Source organism: Lathyrus oleraceus, chromosome 3, assembly GCF_024323335.1.
Source record: "Lathyrus oleraceus cultivar Zhongwan6 chromosome 3, CAAS_Psat_ZW6_1.0, whole genome shotgun sequence".
NCBI classification, from domain to species: Eukaryota; Viridiplantae; Streptophyta; class Magnoliopsida; order Fabales; family Fabaceae; genus Lathyrus; species Lathyrus oleraceus.
In genome coordinates this window covers 326,641,208-326,667,502 of record NC_066581.1, presented here as the reverse complement: position 1 = coordinate 326,667,502, position 26,295 = coordinate 326,641,208, and positions in this window count along the sequence as shown.

Sequence of the window (26,295 nt, the reverse complement as noted above, 5' to 3'; positions counted from 1 at the left end):
GAGGTCTGACCTTCTTATCAAAGGCTTTCTTCATTCTCTGTTGATATAACTGACCATGACACATGGCGGTTAACCTCTTCTCTTCCATTAAATTCAGTTGGTCAAACCTGGTCTGACACCTTTCAGCTTCAGTCAACTTGGCTTCCATCAGCACACACAATGAAGAATCAAAACTACAATGGGGTTCCTCTCTTGAGATCATATTGATGATCCAAGTAGCTCCCATCCTTTGGAATAAACAAGCACAAAGCATAAGCAATCAAACAAGTCTCATAAGAGATCCTCAACGTGTCTTGTATCCTTCACTTTGGATGAACATGGTAATGGTCCTTCAATTAAGCTCATAGCATCCCTAGCACAAAAGCACACACATCAAAAGTTCCATAAAGTAAAACAAGAATGGACAAGAGTGAGTTTAGAGATTTGGTCCTTCTAATCCATCTTCATCATTAAGATCCTTTTATTCCATTTTTTGCACAAGGGAGGTCCTAGAATCTAAGTCCAATTCTCCATTTCTTTGCATAGGGAAAGTCCTAGAAACTAAGTCCATTTCCTTGCATTTGGTCCACAACAATCAAAATAAAAACACAAGCACAATAATATATACACAATTATGTGCTCAAGTGAGCAAAAGGCAAATGGCATTAACATAAACATGTGCTCAAATGAGCAAAGAGAAAAGAAAATGGATAATATGTGCAAGAATAGTAAATGGCATAAAGTAAATTGCATAAAGTAAATGTTAATTGTCAATAGTTAGTGTTAGTAGTTAGTGTGCCATAAGGCAAATTTAGCGCTATGTTAAGCAATCATAATTGGACTTAAGTAGAAGTCACAACTATCTGAGGCCGGTCAATAATAATGTAGGCAACAAACACAAGTTAGGAGTCTTGATTAGTGAACCAAGTCCCAAGAACTTGCCATGCCAAAAAGAAGAAGAGAAATGATCTTGTATTGGTTTAAGCCTTTTGCATGATTTAGAAGACAACCTATCCTTAATGCAAAGCCATTCACTTGATCAATTGATCAAGATGAATTAGATTTGAATCAAGGAAGGTTAAATCTCCCTAATCAATGCTAACTTATCAACCTTCAACTCATTGATCAAAAGGAAAGAAGAAGAAGATGAATAAAAGAAGATGGATAAGAGAAATGGAAATGGCAAAATTAAAATGCATTAAATGAAATACAATGTACCAATCCTCATATGTTGACCAATAACATTGAAAGTCAAGGTCAAACAATCAAAAACAGAAGTGAGATGAAGATTGGGAGTCAAGAAATGAATAAACTATTTTTGGCATTTTTTAATATTTAAAATAAACTTGAATTAAAAATAAAAGAAAAGGTCAAACTTCAAAATTACTTCAAATCAACCTTGAAAGGTCCAAGTAATTTATCCTAAGTTCAACAAGGTCAAACAAAGTTTGACAAAAAATTTCAGCATTTTTAAAAGTCAGAAACTATTTTTAATCAATTAAAAAATGAATAAAAATAACATAATTGAATTAAAATCTCAAATAAATCTCAAATCAATTTAAAAATTGATGAGAATATTTTTCATAGATCCATCATCATTCAAATAGGTTAGGAAAATATTTTTGTATTTTTTGAATATCAAAAACTATTTAAAATGAATTAAAAATAACCAGAAAAGAGAAAATTCACAAAAAATATCAAATGACAAAATAAATATTATTAAAAATCAAAAATAGAAACTAGAAATTATTTGGGAAATAATGCAATTGGTCCCACAATTTTTGGATTAAAAATGAAAGAGATGTTAATTTTTGAAATAAAATGGAATTTAAGAAAATAAAATGGAATTAAAACAGAAAATAAAAATTGGAAAAAACGAGAGCCCTTGGATCTGAGCTCATTAATTGAGCTGGCAGATCCAAGGATCCAGAGGCGCGCGCTCATGGAACACCAAAGTCAATGCAACCACATGGGAAAGAAATAAAAGTCATAACAAGCAAGGGTCCTGATTGAATCTGGGAATCACATCCAATGGCCAGGAATGGATCTGGAGATGATGAAGCCACCGGAGCCACCGTCTTCTCCGGTGAGCTTGGATTTTCCGGCCAAATTGCAGAAATTCAAAAGGCCACCAAAGTACACGATCCTTATACCAAAATGAAGCTGGGGTGATGTACATCACCCCTGTAACCTTGAATCACACTCAAGATTCCTATAAATGGAGAAATCTGAGGTGGAAGATTCAGGTGTAGAAAATGCAGATCAAGGAAAAACAAAATTGAAGCTACCACTAGCTTGCCTCTCAAGTGAGGACTTCAGAAAACATTAGATCCAAGCAAATAGGTCCATGGATGATGAGATTCGAAGAAAATACCAGTTGGAGTGTAAGCTTGAGTTCTTGTAATTTGAGCACGATGCCTTGCTTGCTTTGCTAAAACAGAAGACCAGTGAGATGAATGGTGAAGGTTTAGAAGCTTAAGATCCATGAATTCAACTAGATGAAGTTGAATTTTGGATCTGAAAAATTTGAAGAAAATGTAATTGCTTCTTTAGTGATGGTTATGGAAAGAATTCTGCAGCATTTCAGGTTGAATTAGGCGTGTGAAATGAATGGAATGAGGTCTCTATTTATAGAGGAAGTGGCAAGAAACTTGTGATCAACCCGTGTGCATGGCATGTGAAGCTTCATTGCATGGGCTTGCATGATCATGCACATGGCCCAAAAATAATGCCAAATGAACTCTGAGCATCATCCAAATGAATTTGGACGTGTGACTTTGCAAGGCAATTGCTTATGCACCAAGATTTCAAGTGAATTCCTCATTTGTACCTAAACAATCATCTCTTCCAAAGTGCCATTTAGAAAATCCAAACATAGGCATAGGGGTAATGGTTGGAAATGTATTTGTATAAGGAACAAATGTTATGTTGGACAAAAACTCATTCGAAGTGTGGAAATTTATGAAATTTGAGTTTAAAGTGCAAGGTGCATGACATGTCAAGGCAAGGTTTCTAAAATTGGCCAACTTTCAAGCCCTTTTGTTTTGAAGATGCAAGCCTCAAATGGAAAAACCTCCAACATCAAAGTTGTAGATCGTTTCAAGACACTCAAAATGGACTTAAGTTTTGTATCATTTGGATTTTTGTATGAAAGAGTTATGGGCACTTGAAGTTGGACTTTTTTGCCTTTTAATGCCTTTGGTCAAAAAGGACCTATAATGTCTTGCATTATCACATGTATTTCCTTTGATATTTTGAAATTTTGTTCAACATAACAATTGAAGTAGACATCTTAAGCTTTCCAATGCATTTGATCCCACCTCAAAAGCATAAAAAATGAATGAGTTATGTCCTTGGGAAGTTGACCCACAATTAGGGTTTCAGTCAAAATGACCTATAATGTATTGGAATGGAAGATGGCCTTCCAAGCTTCAAATCAATTTTTGATGAACATGAAAAATGTTCATATTGTTCTTAATAACATTTTTTCTTTTGGATCCATCTCCATTTGACCAACACATGAAATGTTAGGTCTCGGTGCATTTCAAAATAGTTTGATGAATTGACTGATCAACTTCTCAAGTCCACAACCCATATCTTGATGAATTGATGATTGAGGACACTCAAATAAGTTCAAATATGCATTAAATGAAGAGTTAAAGAACTTCCCATGATTATATTTGACCATGGGATGAGGTTGCTTCATGAGCAAGGCATTGTGGTGCACAGATGAATTACGATTTCTCTGAAGAACAAAATCTCAAACCCTTTGACTTGCTTTGATAAAAAATGATGAATTGAGATACTAGGGAGGCATATTTGATGGATGAGAGTTTTGGAAGCCATTACCATGCTTGCTTTCATCTCTTCTTGACCATGTCTTTGTACCAATGATCTCCTTGAAGCTTTGGACCTTGTGATTGCTCAAGCTACAAAACAAAAGATGTTAGTGACATATTTTTGTGCTTTTGGTTAGTAAACAAAATGAGAAAAGTAGTAATATACAATTCAAGCATGCTTGGTGATCTCAAGCCACTCGCAAGGAGTCTCCCCCAAAGGCAAAGGGAACCAAGATGCTAATGATCCTTGAGGCCATGCAAGATGCAAAATTATGATGCCATGAGGGATCTTAGGGACAAAATTGGGGTCTTACAGCATGCCAATCCTTGTACGTCACAACCATCTTCTGAATGATCTTCTTGATGTTCTTGTTTGCAGCTTCAACAGCCCCATTCATCTTAGGTCTGTAAGGAAAAGAATTATGATGTGCAATCTTGAAGTCTTTGCAAAGAGCTTCCACCATATTATTACTCAAGTTCGATCCATTATCAGTAATGATGTTACTTGGCACACCATAACGACATATGATCTGATTCTTGATAAACCTCACAACAACTTGCTTAGTGACATTCGCATATGATGCCGCTTCAACCCACTTTGTGAAGTAGTCGATAGCCACTAGAATGAAACGATGTTCGTTCGAAGCTTTAGGCTCAATCATGCCAATCATATCAATTCCCCACATGGAGAAGGGCCATGGGGAGGAAATGACATTCAATAGTGTCAGAGGAATATGAATCTTATCTGCATAGATTTGACACTTGCGGCATTTCTTCACAAACTTGCAACAGTCAGATTCCATTGTCAACCAATAGTAACCTGCTTTCAACATCTTCTTAGCCATAACATGTCCATTGGAGTGAGTACCAAAGGAACCTTCATGGACTTCAGTCATCAATAAGTCTGCTTCGTGTCTATCCATACATATAAGCAGAACCATATCGAAATTTCTCTTGTAAAGCATATCAGCATTCAGGTAGAAGTTTCCAGCTAATCTCCTCAAAGTCTTCTTATCTTTCAAAGATGCCCCAGACGGGAAAATCTGACTTTGGAGAAAACATTTGATATCAAAATACCACGGCTTCTCATCTTTGATCTCTTCAACAGCAAACACATGAGTTGGCCTATCAAGACGCATGGCAATCAAAGTAGGAACTCCATTCCAAAACTTCACTATAATCATAGAAGCCAACGTTGCAAGAGCATCTACCATCCGATTTTCATCTCGAGGGATATGATGAAACTCAACCTTTGTGAAGAAAGTTGAAATCCTCCTCGCATAGTCTCTATATGGTATCAAACCGGGTTGATTCTTCTCCCATTCACCTTTGATTTGATTTACAACCAAAGTTGAATCTCCATAGACGTCTAAATACTCAATTCTGAGATCAATGGCCTCTTCAAGCCTCATAATGCAAGCTTCATACTCAACTATATTGTTTGTACATTTGAAAGCCAATATGGCTGTAAACAGGAAATGCGTGCCTTGAGGAGTAATAATCACTTTCTCAATTCCATTACCATACTGATTAACAGCTCCATCAAATACCATACCCCAACGGGAACTAGGTTATGGCACTTCTTCAAGTAATGGTTCATCACAATCTTTCATCTTCAGGTACAAAATCTCTTCATCGGGAAAATCATACTGTATTGAATGGTAATCTTCAATTGGTTGGTAAGCCAAATGGTCAGCCAAGACACTACCTTTGATCTCTTTCTGGGATCGGTATTTAATATCATACTATGATAACAACATCTGCCAACGGGCAATCCTCCCAGTTAAAGCAGGCTTCTCAAAAATATACTTGATTGGATCCATTTTGGATATAAACAAAGTTGTATGATTCAACATATACTGACGCAGACGCTTAGCAGCCCAAGCCAATACGCAATAAGTCTTCTCAAGCATAGAATACCGAGCCTCACAGTCGGTGAATTTCTTAATGAGGTAGTAAATAGCATATTATTTCTTTCCAGTTTCATCTTGCTGACTAAGAACACAACCCATACTCTCTACAAGCACAGTCAAATACATGATCAATGGTCTTCATTCTACAGGCGGAGACAGAATCAGAGGCTCAAGCATATATTCTTTTATATTGTCAAAATATTTTTGGCAATCTTAGGTCCAATCATAAGATTCATCTTTCTGAAGAAGATTGAATATAGGCGCACATGTGGCAGTCATGTGAGAAACGAATCTGGAGATATAATTCAAGCGACCGAGAAAACCTCTGACTTGCTTCTCAGTTTTGGGCGCAGGCATCTCTTGTATTTCTTTGACCTTGGCAGGATCAACTTCAATACCCTTCTCGCTGACAATAAAGCCCAACAACTTACCAGAACGAACACCAAAAGTACACTTATTGGGATTCAAGCGGAGTTTATACTTCCTCAAACGATGGAATAGCTTCAACAAATGCTCGGCATGTTCTTCTTTATTACTGGATATAGCAATCATATCATCAACATAGACTTCGATCTCTTTGTGCATCATATCATGAAAAATAGTAGTCATTGCTCTCTGGTATATTGCACCAGTATTCTTTAAACCGAAAGGCATCACTTTATAACAAAATATTCCCCAAGGTGTAATGAATATGGTCTTCTCCATATCTTCGGGTGCCATGTTAATATGATTATATCCGGAAAATCCATCCATAAATGAAAAGACTTTGAATTTAGCTGTATTGTCTACCAACATGTCAATGTTTGGCAGAGGAAAATCATCTTTCGGACTAACTTTGTTGAAATATCTATAATCAACGCACATCCATACTTTTCCATATTCCTTCGGAACAGGCACAATGTTGGCCACCCATTGCGGATACTCAGCAGTAACAAGGAAACCGACATCAATCTGCTTCTGCACCTCTTCTTTGATCTTTACTGCCATATCAGGATGAGTCATCCTCAACTTCTGCATGACTGGCGGGCATTCTGGCTTCAACGGAAATTTCCACAATCTCAGAATCCAAACCAGGTATGTCTTAATAGGACCAAGCAAACACATCTGAATACTCTCGGAGAAGATTAATCAACCCCTGCTTAACCTCAAGACATAGTCGAGACCTAATCTTGACTTCCTTCACATCATCTTTGGAACCCAAGTTGACTAGCTCAATGTTCTCTTCAAATGGCTGAATGGCTTTTTTTCTCGTGCTCAAGTAGACGAGACAATTCATCAGACACTTCTTCATCACTCTCTTCATCAGCCTCAAACACAGGGAAATCAAAGTTTGGAGCATGAGTAGGATCATTGTATTCAATGGGTTTAGAAACCAACCTGCATAATGATTTGATATTTTGATTTTAGAGAAGTGGATTGTGACCAAATATTATACAGATGGATAATTATTATTTATTTATGTTTTTTGTGATTACAATTTTCAGAAAGGCAAAAAGTAAAACTAAATATCATAGATGTGGATGAATAGAATTGCATTTTATTAATGATCAAATTGAAAGATGTCTGACAATGTTCTCTTCAACCTTAGGCATAGGAGAAGGATTTCAAAAAAATTATAAAACAATCACTTAGAGCGATGAACAATAACAGGAACATCAACAGCGATCCAATTGTTGCAAACTTTTCCATGCGTCACAAAATTGGTGCAGTCTTCATCTTCATCCCCCTCGGTTACTGCAGCTGAGTGTTATTCATTACCATGAATGAACCCTCCGCTACAGAAACTTGGTTGTACATCTTTAACTTTGATCATAGACGACCCTTGTTGGAATCCCAAACCGGATCGACTCTTGTTCTCGACGACCTCTACCATTCGGCCCCACTAATCATAATTACCGTCTTCAACAATCTTCTGAGCGTCTTTAAAAGAGGACATGGGTGCCCCAACTCTCTTTTCTTCAGTAATAGATGGAGCTTAGAACGGAGTTCCAATCTCATCCTCAGCTTCAACATATGAGAAAGACGACAGATGGCTCACTAATAGAGATTTTTGTCCACCCACAATGACAAGCTTACCATTCTTCACAAATTTCAATTTCTGATGTAGAGTAGACGTCACAGCTTCTGCCTCGTGTATCCATGGCCTTCCTAACAAGCAGATATATGCCGGGTGGATATCCATTACTTGGAAAGTAATTTGGAAATTACCCGGACCTATCTTCACTGGAAGGTTCACCTCACCAATAACAGTCTTACGAGAACCATCAAAAGCTTTGACGATCACGCCATTGTATCTCATCGGAGCTCCTTGATACAATAACCTTGACATAGTTGAGTTGGGGAGTACATTCAATGAAAAATCGGTATCAACCAACACATTGGACAGTGCATCCTCCTTGCAGTTCATCGATATACGCAATGTTAGGTTGTGATTTCTGCCTTCCTCTGGAAGTTCTTCATCACAAAAGCTCAGATTATTGCAGGAAGTGATTTTAGCCACAATATGATCGAACTGGTCTACTGTTACATCATGTTCCACATAAGCTTGCTCCAATACTTTTTTCAACGCTTCTCTATGCGCTTCAGAGTTCATGAGCAGAGACAACACTGAAATTTTGGAAGGAGTTTGGAGCAGCTGCTCCACCACATTGAATTCACTCTTCTTTATCAAACGAAGCACCTTGTCATCATTGTTAGGTTTCAAACTGCTGGATTCACCAGACTGACACTTTGGAGCGCTAACCGGATCTACTGCAGGTACCTCAATCCTCTTACCAACATCCTCTACATCCTTTGGGAAAACAGGCCCAAAAACACGACCACTACAGGTCACCTTCGTAACATCAGCAATGTTCACAATAGAACTAGTCATAGGCAATGGAACCTCTTGACCATTCTCCACCATGGTAGCATTATATTGATACGTAACAGCTCTATCAGATGCATACGGCGATACCGATCTGTTGACGTTGTTACTGTTGCTGCTATCAAACTAAATTATTACTCTCTCTGGGGTCTTGAACACAAGAACAATTACATTCACATCGTCACCCAAGTGACGGGACTGGAAAATCTGGATCATACCTTCATCCATCAACCTTTGGATGTATCTCTTGACAATTACGCACCCTCGGGGGTTAACACTGCAAATTGCACAACCATCATGGTCATGCTCACAATCACTCACCATACAGATATCCTTATGCATCATCACCAAAGATCTTCTGATGAAGCGGACGTCATAGATCTTGAACTCCCCGAGACAACCATCTACCATATTAACTAAGGGATTACCATGTGTAGGCAATGGGTTTGCTTTCACATTTGGCGCACGGTCCTCAAAGGACATCATCCCACTTTTTACTAGCTTTTGGACTTCATACTTCAGCGGGTATCAATTCTCAATATCGTGGCCGAGAGCTCCTTGATGAAACGCACAATGGAGTTCTGGTTTATACCACCATGGATGTGGTTCTGGAATTTGTGGCGGATTTCATGGTTGGAGTAGGTTCTTGTGAACCAAAGACGGATATAACTCAACATATGACATATGAATAGGGTCAAAAGAGACCTTCTGCCTCTCAAAGTTCTGTTGTTGTTGTTGATTGTTGGTGTTGTTATTGTAGTTGTTTGTTCTTTGTTGTGGCTATTGTTGACGTTGTTGTTGAACTGACATTGATTGATTATTGGAAAAGACTGGCATAACAGATGATACTTGATGATGGTGTTGACATGGTTACGGATTTCTTCTGACATGAGGCCTCCTCTGCCTCCCTACTGATACTACATTAGTTTCACCTTCCTTCTTCCTAGAGAAACTGCTACCATACTTCTTGCTCAATGATACCTCTTCCTTAGACAACCGTCCCTCATGGACACCTTCTTCTAATCGCATCCCCATATTTACCATTTTAGTAAAGTCACTGGGGGAACTAGCAATCATTCGTTCCTAATAAAACGAACTCAGGGTCTTGAGAAAAATCTTGGTCATCTCTTTTTCTTCCAACGAAGGGTTGATCTGAGCAGCAAGCTCCCTCCACCTCTAGGCGTACTCTTTAAATGTCTCTTTGTCTTTCTGAGACATCGACCTCAACTTGGTCATCTCTTTTTCTTCCAACGAAGGGTTGATCTGAGCAGTAAGCTCCCTCCACCTCTAGGCGTACTCTTTAAATGTCTCTTTGTCTTTCTGAGACATCGACCTCAACTGGTTCCTATCTGACACCATATCCATATTGTATTTATACTGTTTCATAAATGCCTCACCTAAATCATTGAACCTGCAAAAACTCGCACTATCCAAACCCATGTACCACCTCAGAGCGACACCAATCAGACTATCTTGAAAGGTATGAATCAGTAACTGATCATTATCAGTTTGCATTGACATTTTCTTGGCATACATGACGAGATGGCTGAGCAGGCAAGTGTTTCCCTTATACTTTTCAAAGTCAGGGACTTTGAACTTCATCGGGATCTTGACGTTTGGCACTAAGCAAAGTTCCGCAAAACTCTTCCCGAACAAATCTTTTCCCCTCAAGGTCTTCAACTCCTTTCGCAACTCAAGGAATTGGTCTTTCATCTCATTCATCTTCTCATAAACATATGGACCCTCAGACGGCTCGGAATGGAAGATGGTGTCCTCAATACGAGGTAACATGTGAACAACTTGAGGCGGCACATACATGACCAGACTAGATACCGGCATGGACCAGACTTGACGTGAGTATTGTATCGATGAGTCAGCTTGGCTGAAGCACAGAAGAATAACCAATAAGATGTCTGGCGGAAGAAAAAACCTGTTATGCAAATGATGCATGAAATGCAATGTTTTTATTGTTTTTATTTTTCAAGGACCATGCTATTTTATTTGCAAATATATAATAACAATTGTAATAATTTAATTGACCATAAAATCTCTTTTATTTATATAATTTTGAAGGATTACACTGAGTACAATTTCAGAAACCAAAATACAAATACAAGAGGAAAGGAAACTAATCATCCTAAGGATCCCCTAACAACATTGTCAGATGATCTGGCTACAGGCGCATACTTCCTTCAGATGCGTCGAATCTCGGACTCAAAAGATGTCTTCATCTGAGCCTTCTCGAGGACAAGTTGGTCAACAATCTTCTTCCAACCACTGGAAGGTTGAGGCATAATAGAGGAAGATGGACCCTCTGGTTCTCTATGTCTCTTCACTGCTTGATCTTCAAGAAGTTCAATAAGTACGTCTTTATCCTTAGACTAAAGCTGCAATTCCTCATGCTTTCGGCTCAAAGCATGGAATCGCTCTTCCCACATATCCTTCTTTTGCTTCATCTTAGAGAGTGTGTCTTCGAACTCCTCTACAGCTTGGTTAGGGAGAGTTTATGGCTCAACCACAACCATAAACATATGTCTCTCACAAGCATAAGACATCTTCAATTCCAAAGCTCTCTTCTTCACCCAAAGAGTGTAAGCTTCCAAAGTTACACAATTGCATGGACCAAGCTCGGATCTCCCTTTTATATGCATATTATGCCAAGCGTGAATCATCTTCCACTTCAAATGTTAGGGATCTTTACCCTTTTAATAGAAAAGACCTTCTAACTGAGTGTTATTAGGTTTGTCTCTCAAGGGGAACCCAAGTTGGCGATGAGCCAAAGCAGGGTTGTAGTTGATTCCTTCTTGTATACCAATGAGGGGTACATTAGACAACTCACCACAACTATCAATAATATCCAAGCTACTCAATGTTGAGTCATACCAAACTATATCATCCGTAGTGAGGGGCATAAGCCTCTGAGACCACCGTAGACATTGTTTGTTCTCCACAAAAGCAGGCGTCTGAGGCAAGTGCCAAATAAACCACTGGTACAGAAAAGGAACATAACACACAATGGTTCCACCATATTTAGAATTCCTTAGATGCAAAGAGAAATACACATCACCCAACAGAGTAGGCACAAAATTCCCAATCAAGAAGATTCTAATGGCGTTAACATCAACAAAACCGTCAATGTTAGGGAACAAAGCCAAACCATAGATGAGCAACACAAAGATGGCTTCAAAAGCATCCACACTACCGGCTTGAGGAAAGGCAGTAGCTTTCCCGATAAGGAACTCAGAAGTCAACCCAAAAAATCCTCCTTTTTTCACCCAATGAGCCTCAATCTCGGACTCCTTTAGATGAAGAGCTTCAACTATAAAATGAGATCTAGGAATCTCCTCGAATCCACTAAAAGGCACTTTGTTAGAAACAGGTATTCCAAAGAGATGGGCATACTCCTCTAACATGGGCATAATATGATAATCGGGAAAAGTGAAGCAACGGTAGAGAGGGTCATAAAATTGAACCAACACACTCAAGATTACTTCCACTACATTAGCAGATAACACAGATAGAAGCTTCCCATGATGTTGCTTGAAGTCCAAGGGATCTAATACAAAAGATGATAGCTTCCTTAGCTCTTTCAAGTCGGGACATCTGAAACTGTACTTCTTAGTGTTCCATCGTCCCCAATCCATGGTCTGAAAATATTTGCAAATAAAACCTCATTTCCTTGAAGTCATTTTTCGTGTGATGAATGTCATGATGCGCATGAATGCAACAATCACAAATAAGGGATCACACACAAGGAAAACAAACAAAGGTCAAGGGATAACTCAAGTCATTGTCAAGATCAATCATCCATTTTGATGGATTACGGTTTTCACCTTATCAACACCCAAGTTCCATTGATATTGATAAGACTTGATTGGATCAACCAAGAATCAAGGGTTTGTTGTGAGTCACGAGCATGGAGTCGGGTTAAGAACCATCCGAAAGGGAGTGTACTAAGGATATAACTTGTAGATCATGTTCTAAAAAGGTCCCAGAGTCTAAATTCTGTCTATCGGATATTACAGGTTCGGATGACTGACTCATCAACCCATAATATTCTCAAGAGAAACTCGTCTGAGTATAGTATCGCATAATAACTATTATGAAGTATGCACTTGAACAGTCTCCGCACTACGTCCTAAATAGGCCAAGTGGGGTTAAATGTTCTACGGTGCTCAGCTTCTCGGACCCTAAATTAGAGAAAGTAATGCTTAACCACAAATAACTTGTGTGACATTAATAGCGCCAAAAGGGTCTCCACTGAGTAGATGGGTCTCAAGCCAACTTGTTAAGCACTACTCCACACAAGTCGAACATGACTATACCATCCTCCTATCTTAATTGCACTCAAGTTCGGGTTAGAACTTACCTCACCACTCAGAGATCACCAAGCATAACAAGCAAATCATATCATACAAACAAATATGCAAACATCAAATACACAAATATATACACATAAAAAAGTAGGCTAAACCCACTGAGGACTACTCCCCAGCAGAGTCACCACTTAATTCCTATAGCGGTAAATTCATGACCATTAAGCTATGGATAAACTTAACGTCAATAAAACCAGAGTCGCCACCGCGCTTTTATTGTTTCCAAAGGAAAAGGGAAAAAGTACGAACAAAACCCAAAGATAAGAAGTTTTCAAATCAAAACTAATAAAATGCCAGAGATTACAGGTAAGGGGGTTGGTTACACAAAGGAAAGGTGTTAGCACCCAAAGTGTCCTAGGTACTCCTAGGGAGCCCTTTATCATGTGTGTATGTGTTTTGGTATAAAATGATGTTTGAGAAAAAATATAGTGCGGGGATGAGAAAGGAGTTCATTAATTATATTTTTGTGTTTGACAAGACCTTCGGACTTGTGCCTATGTACCAACATAAAATGAGGAACAAAACCTCGTAGTTCGTGGTATCAATTTCAAAGTGAGTGAATTGCTTTTAACAAAAGTTTAAGTTTAAAAGAGGCACAAAAGGCCTAAAAGGGTTTGAAGAGGTGTTAGTTCTTTTTGTATTTTGAAATTTAAGTCACATATAGTTACGTTCATTTACAAATTTGATTAAGAAAAGAGGATTAAAAATACAATGGCATAAGGCCAAAGTTTCTAATTTGCAATAAAGTCTAAGTTTGGAAATCATAAGCAAAGAAATTTTTGAAAGAGGGAAGAGATTTTAAAATTTAAGAAATGGGAGGATATGAAGAGACTAATCCTAAGCAAAAATTTAAAAGTTAAGAGTTGAAAAGATCTTACCAATGGGATAGAATCCAATAGACAAGAATGTCATATAGAAACCCACTTTTCGCTTGGAATTTAGAATAAAGCAATATCAATACACAAATAGAAAGATGAGAAGCAAGGCATCAAATAAAGATAGCCACATCCAAGCAAGAAACTTCATAGTCTCCTTCATAATCCTCCTCATGTATCGGATAACAAACTCCTTGAATGGCTCAGAATAAGGCATTAAACACAGGTTCAAAGTGACATTTGCATCAAGACCTTGTTGCAGATGAACTCAAAAGGATCTTCAACACTTGCATCAAATGAAAGTTCCATTCACAAGCACTTGGTTTCAGAAATGTTGGCATTGGCCAAGTTCTTTTGCATAGGGAGTGTTGCCTAATTCTAAGTCCAAGTCGCATATCAAACCCAACAGTCCACATAAATCCTTTTTAGAGTTTTTGTTGTTTTTTAAGTAACTTAAAGTCAAGAGACCACAAACATGAAGAAAATACACAAACAAGTATATAAAAACACAATATATGGCTCAAGTGAGCAAAGCAAAAATAAGATAAACATAAACATGTTAAATGATATGAATAATGGCAAATGATAAAAGGGGCTTGAATTTAAAGTGCATAAAAATAAATGACTTGAAATTAAAAGTTAGTCAAATGTTAGTTGATTAGAAGTTAGTGAAGTTTTGCTTTTCAATTGTTTTAAGTCATTCTTTGGAGAACACTTAACCCTCTATTCACAAGCATGGATCCTTGAACCAAGACATCTTCCAAAGGAAGGAAAAAAGGCCAAGTTTCCACACAATACCATGAAAGGGAGGAGACTTACAATCTCACTTACTAGAATGATATGCCTTTGTGTCAAATATTTTGCGTTATGTTAAGCAATCGTAATTGGACTTATGTAGAAGTAACAACTATCTAAGGTCGGGCAATAAATTTTTTGGTGTTAATGCATGTTAGAGATATGGTATAATAAACCATACTCCTAAAACATACCACACACAAAAAGAAAATGGAAAAAGGGTGGACTTAATCTCATCCATACTTGTATTGGTTTATCAATAAATTAGGCTTAAGATATTGAGATGTCATTGACCCATGAGAAGAGTGGAATAGAAAAGGATTGAATATGAAGAGGGAGGGGAAATGAGACAAACACAAATTGGTCATGGGAGGAAATTTATCAAATTAAAATCATTCATTCATTTTCGGAGATGAAATGTATATTTCATCAATCCCCTAAATTCAATGATTTTAATCCAACAAAAGTCAAATCAACCTTGACCAAGGTTCAAACACAATATTCAAACTTCTCAAGTCAATAAAAATAACTCAACATAATTTATTTTCAATTGAACAAATTAAAATCAATTAAAAATGCATTATTTTTGGAGAAAAAAATTCATTATTTTTGGAGAGTCAGAAGTATTTTTAAACAATTAAAAATATGCATAAAAATAATTAAATTATGAAAAATATTAATATTGATCCAAATAATAATTTTAATTCAGAAAATGAAAGAGAAAAATATTTTAAATTTTTTGGTGAAAGTCCCATATTTTTTCGATCAATATTAAAATTAATACGAATTAATGAAAAATAAAGAAATTAAAATGGAAATTCATAAAATCAAAAATACGTGGACCATCTGATCTCCCTCATTAATTGAGTTGGAAGATCAAATGGCCCAAAACATGCGTTCCATGTGGTTTTGAGTCAAATGTTCCACACGCATGGTATTAATAATGGATACGTAAGATTAGATCCTGGGACTCGTATCAGATGGCCTAGATTTTTCTACCGCACCACCGGAGCCCTAACTCCGGTCATCTTCTCCAGGGAGGGCCACCTGACTGGTCCAACCAAAACTCAAAGAAAAATAAGAAATGAGTACACTATTTTGAAGGAAAAATGCTCAAAAGCTCGAATCTGGCCTCAATTTTGTCCAATTCCAAGTATATAAAAAGATATAGGGATTTGAATTTTGAGGATAATGAACTGAGTTGCTTCCATTTGACCTCAAAGCAACTCAATCTTCTTGCCTACATTGGTAGGACTTCAGACAACTAAAAATCAACAAGAATAATGGAGAATTGAGTGAGAATCGAAGAGATGAAAATTCTAAAAATGCGCCTTCAATGGAGCTTCAAATTGGCACGATCTTGCTTGCAATTATGCTTGACCTTGCTTCAGATGCTTGATGGAATAGAAATGGATCAAGGAAAGGGATGGACTCTGGGAGTTTCAATCTCAAAATAGTTGGAGATTTGAAACTCTATTTTTAAAGAAAATCTTCAAGCTTATCCTTTATGGTGAGGGTTAGGGGTTGCTGAATCAAAGCTTGGGCATGAGGACCTTATTTCTGAGCAAGAGAGGTCTTATTTATAGGCCTTGAGATTGATAATTGCACACTTCCATTTTTGACAAAAGTTTGAAAATATCTCTTGCATGCTTGCATGGGCTTGTAATAGGCCCATCAAGTGATGCACTTAGGTCCAAAATTGAGTGTAAGCCATGCTGAAATCATGTTGTCAAGCCATGCATTCATGCCTGAAATGTGGAACTTGAAATCATCCAAATGGTCCTTCAACTTTAACCCATGAGCAAGTGCCTCATACTTTTTCCAAATGAGATGATTTTGGACTTTTAGGAAAGGTTAGATCAAGAGGAACAACTTTCATGTTGAACACTTTTTCATTTGAAGCTTGGATCATGATGGATTTTGAGGTGGAAGTTTGGAAAATCAAACATATTAAAAAAAATTCTAAGTACCAAGCCATATGTTCACTTCTTCCACCTTGAATAACTTTTTCATGGACTTCAAATGAGAAAATTTCCTTCATCAAAGTTGTAGCTTTTCCAAATACCTTTAATTTGGTCAGAAAATGACCTATAATGTTTCCTCTTGGCACATGCATTTGCAAGTTGAATTTGAACTTCCTCCAAACATCAAAGTTGAAGTAGACATCTTGAATTTGACCATGCAACTCGAATGGATTTCATCACATAAAAATTGAGGAAGTTATTATCTTCCAAAGTTGACCTTCAAACTAGGGTTTAGACAAAATGACCTATAATCTATCACCATAAAAAATGACTTTCCAAGTAAACCTAGCTCTAGACCTCATCATGAAAGTTGTTGGAATGTCATTTAGAGTAACTTTTCTTTTAGAATCATTTTCATATGACAAAAAGTGTAGGAGATAAGGTCTAGGGAACCCCAATTTTGATCAGTTGACTTTCTCTAGTCAACCACCATGAACCAACTTGCTAGCTTGATACTCTCTTGACTTTTGGGACTCATGGAGGATCATATATGCATAACATGATGAAATTTGAAGTATCCCTTGAAATATTTGATCAATTAGTGAAGAAACTTGTTGAAGAAGTCACATAAGATACCTAGATGAATTAGGGTTTCCAAGGGAAACCAACTCCAAACTCTTAGTGATTTATTGATCAAAATAACATGTGAAGATCATGGGGATCCATATATGATACTTAGATCCAATGTAAACCTTTTTTTGATTGAGCTCCTTGCATTGAGGGTGTTAAACCCTAGATATGAGCTTGATAGATCAAAGGTGAGCATACACACTACCTACAAAAGAGTTAAACTATACATTGACATATTTTTGGTTTTGGTTAGTAAATGATAAAAAACAAAGTATGATACAATCAAATTGTGCTTGGTGATCTCTCCCGATGCAAACCCAATGAATAAGGGTAAGGAGGATGCCAAGGTGTGATCCCAATGCTAATGCATATGATGAGATGACATGAGGGATCTTAGGGTCAAAATTGGGGTCTACACTTAATAGCCCAAGCCAATGTGCAACAAGTCTTTTCAAGCATAGAATATCGAGTCTACCAGTCGGTGAACTTATTACTGAGGTAGTAAATTACATATTCTTTATTTCCAGTTTCATCTTGCTGACCAAGAACACAACTCATACTCTCATCAAGCACAGTCAAGTACATGATCAATGGTCTTCCTTCAACAGGCGGAGACAGAATCGGAGGTTCATGCAGATATTCCTTGATACTGTCAAAAGCTTTCTGGAAATCTTTGGTCCAATCACAAGACTGATCTTTTCGAAGAAGCTTGAATATAGGCGCACACGTGGCAGTCATGTGCGATATAAACCTCGAGATATAATTCAAACGGTCGAGAAAACCTCCGACTTGCTTCTTAGTTTTGGGCGCATGCATCTCTTGTATTGCTTTGACCTTGTGAGGATCAACTTCAATACCCTTCTCACTGATAATAAAGCCCAACAACTTACCAGAACGAACACCAAAAGTACATTTATTGGGATTCAAGCGGAGTTTGTATTTCCTCAAACGCTGGAATAACTTCAACAAATGCTCAACATGTTCTTCTTCATCACTGGATTTAGCAATCATGTCATCAACATAGACTTCGATCTCCTTATGCATCATATCATGAAAAAGAGTGGTCATTGCTCTCTGGTATGTTGCACCAACATTCTTTAAACCGAAAGGCATCACTCTATAACATAATGTTCTCCAAGGTGTAATGAATATGGTCTTCTCCATATCTTTGGGTGCCATCTTAATCTAATTATAACCGGAAAATCCGTCGATAAACGAAAAGACTTTGAATTTAGCTGTATTATCTACCAACATATCAATGTGTGGCAGAGGAAAATCATCTTTCGGACTAGCTTTGTTCAAATCTCTATAATCGACACACATACAGACTTTTCTATCCTTCTTCGGAACAGGCACAATGCTGGCCACCCATTGCGAGTGCTCAACGGTAACAAGGAAACCGATATCGATCTGCTTTTGCACTTCTTGTTTGATCTTCACTGCCATATCAGGATGAGTCCTCCTCAATTTCTGCTTGACTGGCGGGCATTCTGGCTTCAACGGCAATCTATGCTCCACAATCTCAGAATCCAAACCAGACATGTCTTGATAGGACCAAGCAAACACATTTGAATACTCTCGGAGAAGATCAATCAACCCCTTATTAACCTCTAGACACAATTGAGATCCAATCTTGACCTCCTTCACATCATCTTCAGAATCCAAGTTGACTAACTCAATCTTCTCTTCAAATGGTAGAATGGCTTTTTCCTCGTGCTCAAGTAGAAGAGACAATTCATCAGACACTTCTTCATCACTTTCTTCTTCAACCTCAAACACAAGGAATTTAAAGTTTGGAGAAGGAGTAGGATCATTGTATTCAATGGGTTTAGAGACCAACCTACATAATGATTTGATATTTTTATTTTAGAGAAGTGAATTGTGACCCAATATTATGTAGATGGACAATTATTTATTTATTTATTTATGTTTTATGTGATTACCATTTTCAGAAAGGCAAAAATAAAACATCATAGATGTGGATGAATAGAATTACATTTTATTGATGATTAATTTGAAATATGCCCAACAATGTTCAATTCTTCCTTAGGCATAGAAGAAGGATTTTTCCTTAAAATAATAGAAAACAAATTACTTAGAGCGGTGGACAATAACAGGAACATCAACAACGATCCAATTCATGCAAGCCTTTCCATGTGCCACAAAATTGGTGCAGTCTTCATCTTCATCATCCTCAATTACGGCAGCTGAGTGTTGTTCATTACCATGGATGAACCCTCCGCTATGGAAACAAGGTTGCATATCTTCAGCTTTGTCTTTAGACAACCCTTGCTGGAATCCCAATCCGGCTCTATTCTTATTCTCGACGATCTCTACCATACGGCCCCACTGATCTGAACTGCGATCTTCAATAATCTTCTGAGCATCTTTGAAAGACGACATAGGTGCCCCGACTTTATTCACTTCAACAATAGATAAGGCTTGGAACAGAGTTCCAACCTCATCCTCAGCTTCCACATATGAAAAAGACAACAGGTGACTTACCAACAACGCTTTCTCTCCACCCACAATGACAAGCTTGCCATTCTTCATAAATTTTAATTTCTGATGCAGAGTGGATGTCACAGCTCCAGCTTTATGGATCCATGGCGTTCCCAATAAGCAGCTATAGGCCGGGGAGATATCCATTAATTGGAAAGTAATTTGGAAACCACTCTGACCTATTTTCACTAGAAGGTCCACTTCTCCTATAACAGTCTTGCGAGAACCATCAAATGCCTTGACGTTTACACCACTATACCTCATCGGGGCGCCTTGATATGATAACCTTGACATAGTTGACTTAGGGAGTACATTCAACGAAGAACCAGTATCGACTAGTACATTTGACAACGCATCTTTCTTACAGTTCATCGATTTATGCAGTACCAGATTGTGATTTCTGCCTTCCTCGGGAAGTTCTTCATTACAAAAGCTCAAGTTGTTACAGGAAGTGATGTCAGCCACAATGTGATCAAATTGATCCACACTTACATCATGCTCGATATACGCTTGGTCCAACACTCTTTGCAATGCTTCTCTGTGCACTTCAGAATTCATAAGTAGAGATAACACTAAAATTTTCGAAGGAGTTTGGAGAAGATGCTCCACCACATTGAATTCACTCTTCCTAATCAATCTTACTACTTTGTCATCATCATTAGGCTTCAAACTGCTGGATTCACTAGACTGATCTTTTGGAGCACTAACTGGATCTATTGCAGGCACACCAACCTTCTTACCAACAGACACATCTTCCACCACCTCTTTTAGAAATACAGGTCCAAAAAACACGACCACTACGGGTCACCTTTGCTATATCGACAATGTTCACAACAGAATTGGTCGTAGGCAACAAAACCTCTTGACCATTTTCCAACATGGTAGAATTATGTTGATACGGAGCACGGGACGGGGCCCGCTAACTGTATCACTAACGGTGATACCGATCTATTGATGATGTTACTGTTGTTGTTGTCAAACTGAATCACTACCCGCTCCGGGGTCTTAAACACTGGTACTACAACATTCACATCATCACCCAAGTGATGGGACTGGAAATTCTGAATCATACCCTCATCCATAAGCCTTTGGATATCTCTCTTGATGATGACGCACCCTCGAGGGTTTATACTGCAAATTGCACAACCATCATGGTCATGCTCACAATCACTCACCATGAAAATGTCCTTATGCATTGCTACCAAGGACCTTCTGATGAAGCGGACGTCATAGATCTTGAACTCTCCGGGACAACCATCTACCATATTAATAGAGGAATTACCATGAGCGGGCAATGGGTTAGCTTTCACATTCGACGCGTGGTCCTCAAAGGACACCATCCCACTCTTCACTAGCTTTTGGACCTCATACTTCAATGGGTAACACTTTTCAGTATCATGGTCGGGAGCTCCTTGACGAAAGGCACAACTAAGTTCTGGCTTATACCACCATGGAAGTGGTTCTGGAATTTGAGTTGGATTTCTTAGCTGAAGTAGGTTCTTGAGAACAAAAGACGGATAGAGTTCGGCATATGACATAGGAATAGGGTCAAAAGCGACCTTCTTCCTCTCTAAATTTTGTTGTTGTTGATTATTATTGTTGTTGTTGCTGTTGTAGTTGTTTGTTCTTTGTTGCGGTTGTTATTGACGTTGTTGTTGAACTGATGCTGATTGATTGTTAGAAAACACTGGAATAACTGATGAAACTTGGTGACGATGCTAACGCGGTTGTGAATTTCTTTTGACATGAGGCCTCATCTGCCTCCCTACTGACACTGCATTGGTTTCACCTTCCTTCTTTCTGGAGAAATTGTTCCCATACTTCTTGCTTGATGATACCTCTTCCTTAGACATACCTCCCTCTCGGACTCCTTCCTCTAATCTCATCCCCATGTTTACCATTTCGGAAAAATCACTAGGGGAACTAGCAATCATTCTTTCGTAATAAAACGAACTCAGGGTCTTAAGGAAAATCTTGGTCATCTCCTTCTCTTCCAACGGAGGATTGATCTGAGCAGTAAGCTCTCTCCATCTCTAGGCATACTCTTTTAATGTCTCTTTGTCCTTTTGAGACATAGACCTCAACTGGTCTCTATCAGGCGCCATGTCCATGTTGTATTTATACTGCTTCGCAAAAGCTTCACCTAAATCATTGAATGTGCGAAAACTTGCACTATGTAGCCCCATGTACCACCATAGAGCGACACTAGTCAGACTGTCTGGGAAATAGTAAATTAATAACTGATCATTATCAGTTTGCGTTGAAATTTTCCTGGCATACATGGCAAGATGGCTAAGTGGACAAGTATTTCCCTTATACTTTTCAAAGTCAGGGACTTTGAACTTCATCGGGATCTTAACATTCGGTAATAAGCAAAGTTCAACAACACTCTTATCGAATAGATCTTTTCCTCTCAACGTCTTCAATTCCTTTCACAGCTCAAGGAATTGATCTTTCATCTCGTCCATCTTCTCATAAACATTCGGACCTTCAGACGGCTCAGAGTGGTAGATGGTTTCCTCAACACAAGGAAGAGTGTGAACAACTAGAGGTGGAACAGACATGATCGGGCTAGATGCCGGTATAGAAGAAAAAGTAGGCGCAAACCCTTCAGGTACAAAGTTTGGTGGCATTCCCCACGGGAATCCGGCAGGCATAGTCGCAGCAAACTGAGTAGCAAGAACAGTTAAGGTAGCAACCTCTGAAATGACAGTCCTTTGAGGAGGAGGAGTTGCAGGCGTTGGAGAAGACTTATTTTGAGCAGCTAAAATAGACTCCATCATGGCAGTCAAACGAGCAATCTCGTCCTTCAACTCTCGGTTCTCTTGTTCCAAATGTTCCATGATTCTCGGTTGATTGGCGCGAGTGTTGTATCAGTGAGTCAGCTTGGCTGAAGCACAGAAGAATAACCGATAAGACATCTGGCAGAAGAAAACCTGCTATGCAAGTGATGCATGAAATGAAATGTTTTGTTTTTATTTTCAAGGAACATACTATTTTATTTGAAAATATATACAATAATAACAATTTGATTGACCATAAAAATATCTTTTATTCATATAATTTGGAAGGATTACACTGAGTAAAATTTTCAGAAACCAAAATACAAATACAAGAGAAAAGGAAACTAATCATCCTAAGGATCCCCTAACAACAGTGTCAGATGATCTGGATGCAGGCATGTACTTCCATCGGATGCGTCGAATCTCGGACTCAGATGGACCCTCTGGCTCTCTCTATCTTTTCACTGCTCGGTCTTCAAGAAGTTCGATAAGTGTATCCTTGTCTTTAGACTCAAGTTGCAACTCCTCGTGCTTTCGGCTCAAAGCATGGAACCGCTCTTCCCACATATCCTTCTCTTGCTTCATCTTAGCGAGAGCGTCTTCCAACTCCTCTACATCTTCGTTAGGGAAAGTTGATGACTCAGCCACAACCAAATACATAGGTATCTCACAAGCATAAGGCATCTTCAATTCCAAAGCTTTCTTCTTCACCCAAGTAGTGTAAGCTTCCAAGGCTACACAGTTGCACGGACCAAGCTCAGACATTCCTTTCCTATGCACATTATACCAAGCATGCACTATCTTCTGCTTCAAATGTTGGGGATCTTTACCCTCTTGATAGAAAACACCTTCTAACTGAGTGTTATTAGGTTTGTCTCTCAAGGGGAACCCAAGTTGATGATGAGCCAAAGCAGGGTTGTAGTTGATTCCTCTTTGTGTACCAATAAGGGGCACATTAGAGAATTCACCACAACTGTCAATAATATCCAAGCTACTCAACAAAGAATCGTACCAAACTATATCATCATTAGCGAGAGACATAAGTCTCTAAGACCATCGTAGACATTGTTTGTTCTCCACAAAAGCAAACGTCTGAGGCAAGTGCAAAATAAACCACTTAAACAAAAGAGGAACACAACACACAATAGCTCCACCACCTTTAGAATTCCTTAGATGCAAAGAGAAATACATATCACCTAACATAGTAGGTACATGATTTCCAATCAAGAATATTCTAATGGCGTTAACATCAAAAAAAACCGTCAATGTTAAGGTATAAAGCCAAACCATAGATGAGCAACACAAAGATGGCTTCAAAAGCATCCATACTTACGGCTTGAGCAAAAGCAGTAGCTTTCCTCATAAGGAACTCAGAAGTCAACCCAAACATTCCTCCTTTCTTCACCCATTGAGCCTCAATCTCATAATTCTTCAAATGAAGAGCTTCGGCTATAAGATGAGATCTGGGAATCTCCTCCAATCCACTAAAGGAACTTTGTTAGAAACTGGTATTCCCAAGAGATAGGCATATTCCTCTAACATAGGCATAAGCTGATAATCGGGAAAGGTGAAGCAACGGTAGAGAGGATCATAAAACAGAACCAACACACTCAAGAGTCCTTCGACCACATCAGCAAACAATACAGATAGAAGCTTCCCATGACGTTTCTTGAAGTCCAAAGTATCTAATACAAAAGATTACAACTTCCTTAGCTCTTTCAAGTCGGGACATCTGAAATTGTACATCTTAGTGTTCCTTCGTCCATAATCCATAGTCTGAAAATATTTGCAAATAAAACCTCAATTCCTTGAAGTTATTTTTCATTTGGTGAATGTTATGATGCGCATGAATGCATGAATGTAACAATCACAAATAAGGGATCACACACACGGTAGACAAACAAAGGTCAAGGGATGAATCAAGTCATTGTCAAGATCAATCATCCATTTTGGTGGATTGTGGTTTTCACCTTATCAACACCCAAGTTCCATTGATATTGACAAGACTTGATTGGATCAACCAAGAATCAAAGGTTTGTTGTGAGTCACGAGCATGAAGTCAGGTTAAGAACCATCCCAAAGGAGTGTACTAAGGATAAAACCTGTAGATCATGTTCTAAAAAGTTCCCAGAGACTTAATTCCATCTATCATATATTATAGGTTAGGATGACTGACTCATCAACCCATAATGTTCTCATGAGAAAGTCATCTGAGTGTAGTATCACGTAACAACTGTTATCAAGTCTACACTTGAACAGTCTCCGCACTACATCCTAAATAGGCCAAGTTGGGTTAAATGTTCTACGGTCCTCAGCTTCTCGGACCCCGAACCAAAGAAAGTAATGCCTAACCACAAATAACTTGTGTGACATCAATAACTCCAAAAGGGTCTCCACTGAGTAGATGGGTCTCAAGCCAACTTGTTAAGGACTACTCCACACAAGTCGAACATGACTATACCATCCTCTTATCTTAATTTCACTCAAGTTTGGGTAAGAACTTATCTCACCACTCAGAGATCACCAAGCACAACAAGCAGATCATATCATACAAACAAATATACAAATATCAAATATACAATTATATACACATAAAAAAGTAGGTTAAACCCACTGAGGACTACTCCCTAGCAGAGTCGCCACTTAATTTCTGTTGCGGTAAATTCATGACCATTAAGCTATGGATAAACTTAACGTCAATAAAACCAGAGTCGTCATCGCGCTTTTATTGTTTCCAAAGGAAAAGGGAAAAGTATGAACAAAACCCAAAGATAAGAAGTTTTCAAATCAAAACTAATAAAATGCCAGAGATTACAGGTAAGGGGGTTTGTTACACAGAGGGAAGGTGTTAGCACACAAAGTGTCTTAGGTACTCCTAGGGAGCCTTTTTTTATATGTGTATGTCTTTTGGAATAAAATGATGTTTGCAATAAATAGAGTGTGGGGACGAGAAAAGAATTCATTAATTATATTTGTGTGTTTGACAAGACCTTTGGACTTGTGCCTATGTACCAACATAAAATGATGGATCAAAACCTCGTAGTTCGTGGTATCAATTTCAAAGTGAGTGAATTGCTTTTAACAAAAAATTAAGTTTAAAAGAGGCACAAATGGCCTAAAAGAGTTTGAATGAGTGTTAGCTCTTTTTGTCTTTTGAAATTTTAAGTCAATATGATTAGATTCATTTACAAGTTTGATTGAGTAAAGAGTTTAGAAATGCAATGGCATAAGGCCAAAGTTTCTAGTTTGCAATAAAGTCTAAGTTTAGGAATCACAAGCAAAGAAGATTTTAAAAGAGGGGAGAGATTTGAAATTTAAGAAATGGGAGGAGATGAAGAGACTAATCCTAAGAAAAAATTTAAAAGTTAAGAGTTGAAAGGATTTGACCAATGGGATGCAATCCAATAGACAATAATGTCATATAGAAACCCACTTTTCCCTTGGACTTTAAATCAAGCAATATCAATACACAAGTAGCAAAGTGAAGAGCAAGGCATCAAATAAAGATAGCCATATCCAAGCAAGCAACTTCATAGTCTTCTTCTTAAACTTCCCATGTATTAGATGACATACTCCTTGAATGGGTCAGAATAATTCATTAGACACGGGTTCAAAGTGACATTTTCATCAAGACCATGTAGCAGATGAACTCAAGTAGATCCCAATACTTGCATCAGATAAAAATTCAAATTACAAGAACTTGGTTTCAAAAATGTTGGCATTGGTCAAGTCCTTTTACATAGGAAATATTGCCTAATTCTAAGTCCAAAGCT